Source organism: Lolium rigidum, chromosome 3, assembly GCF_022539505.1.
Source record: "Lolium rigidum isolate FL_2022 chromosome 3, APGP_CSIRO_Lrig_0.1, whole genome shotgun sequence".
NCBI lineage: Eukaryota > Viridiplantae > Streptophyta > Magnoliopsida > Poales > Poaceae > Lolium > Lolium rigidum.
In genome coordinates, this window is record NC_061510.1 from 310,747,000 (window position 1) to 310,749,447 (window position 2,448).

The window sequence follows — 2,448 nt, forward strand, 5'->3', positions numbered from 1 at the left end:
AAAAAACCAAGAAAAGAAAGATTTCAATTGGGCTCCATGCGGACATCCGGGCCTTCGAACTATCTGGCTGGGCGTTTTGACTCGTACAATTTCAGCCCACTCCAAAGCGGGAAAGTTCGGATTTTCTTAAAAAACGGGAAAGTCCTATGCTTCGCAAAAACAAAAAACAAGGAGATTCAACATATAAGTTTGTTTATGTAAAAATAAAGATTTAATTTATCCGTTTGAAATAGCTCGGAGCGCAATACAACATTTATTGTACGCAAAATAATCATGATATCACATGTTTCTTGTACGGGGAGGCGACATCGTGGACCCATGAGCCGACGAGCGTCGTCCAACGTTTTAAAGGCGGCGGGGGATGGAAAGAAAAAATAAACCAAAAATCTGTTGGTAAAAAATCCAAGAAAAGAAACATTTTCGTTTTGAGAGGATGACATGCGGGACCCATGAGGCGGCGACATCCTCGGCGTTTATTGTTCATAGAGGCCGACATGTGGGACCGTGAGCCGGCGGCGTCCTCAAAGTTTTAAAGGCGGCGGGATATCGAAAGAAAAAATAAGTCAAAAATCGTTTGGTAAACAAAATCCAAGAAAAGAAACATTTACCGTTACGAGAGGATGACATGCGGGACCCATGAGGCAGCGGCATCCTCAACGATTCCAAGGCGGCGGGGATCAAAAGAAAAAAAGAAATATCCAGAAATTAATTAGGGGTTCAAAATAAATCCATCAAAGGAAACTTTTAATGTCCATAGAGGATGACATGTGGGACCGACCTGCCAACAGCGTCCTCATCGTTTCAAAGGGGGCAGGAGATCAAAAGAAAAAGGAAAAAATCCAGAAATTAGGGGTCAAAAATAACTCCAAGAAAGAAAACTTTTATTGTTCGTAGAGGATGACATGCGGGACCCATGAGCCAGCAGCTTACTCAACGTTTCAAAGGCGGCATGAGATCGAAAGAAAAAGGCAAGTGACAAAATATCAGGAGCCAAACCATGTGGTAGACGTGGTGAGCAACTAAACAATTGTTAAAAAAAATATCAGGAGCCAAAGATAATCCAAGAAAAGAAATTTTATTGTACGTAGAGGATGACATGCGGGTCCCATTCAGCAGCAGCGGTCTCAACGTTTCAAATGCGGCTTGAGATCAAAAGAAAAAGAAAGTTGATTGTACATAGAGGATGACATGCGGGTCCCATGAGTCAGCAGCTTACCCAACGTTTCCAAGGCGGCAGGGGATCAAAAGAAAAAGGAAAAAGGCAAAAATAAGAGGGTGAAAAAAAATAAAGAAAATAAACTTTTATAGCACATAGAGGATGACATGCGGGTCCCATGAGCCAGCAGGTTGCTCAACGTTTCAAACGTGGCATGAGATCGAAAGAAAAAGGCAAGTGACCAAATATCAGGATCCAAAAATAATTCAAGAAAAGAAACTTGATTGTACATAGAGGATGACATGCGGGTCCCATGAGTCAGCAGATTCCTCAACGTTTCAAACGTGGCATGAGATCGAAAGAAAAAGGCAAGTGACCAAATATCAGGAGCCAAAAATAATCCAAGAAAAGAAACTTTATTGTACATAGAGGATGACATGCGGGTCCCATTTTGCAGCAGCGGTCTCAACGTTTCCAAGGCGGCACAGGACCAAAATAAAAATGAAGTAGCCAGAAATCAGGGGGTGAAAAAAATCCAAGAAAAGAAAGATTTCAATTGGGCTGGATCTGGACATCTGGGCCTTCGAACTATCCTTCTGGGCCTTTTGACTCGTACAATTTCAGCCCACTCCAGAACATGAAAGTTCGGATTTTTCTCAAAAAAAAAAAACAGGAAAGTCCTATTCTTCGCCAAAACAAAAAACAAGGAGATTCAAGATATAAGTTGTAAAAATAAAGATTTAATTTATCCGTTTGCAATAGCTCAGAGCGAAATACACTGTTTATTGTCCGCAAAATAATCAAGATATCACATGTTTCTCGTACGGGGAGGGCTGACATCGGGGACCCATGAGCCGGCGGCGTCGTCAACGTTTCAAAGGCGGCGGGGATCGAAAATAAAAAAAACCAAAAATCAGTTGGTAAAAAATCCAAGAAAAGAAAACATTTATCGTTACGAGAGGATGACATGCGGGACCGATGAGGCAGCGAGCATCCTCAACGTTTCCAAGGCGGCGGGGGATCAAAGAAAAAAAGGAAATAGCCGAGAAATTAATTAGGGGTAAAAAATAAATCCACCAAAGGAAACTTTTATTGTTCATAGAGGATGACATGTGGGACCGACCCGCCAACGAGCGTCCTCATCGTTTCAAAGGGGCGGGGATCAAAAGAAAAAGGCAAATAGCCAGAAATTAGGGGTCAAAAATAACTCCAAGAAAGGAAACTTTTATTGTTCGTAGAGGATGACATGCGGGACCCATGAGCCAGCAACTTACTCAACGTTTCAAAGGTGG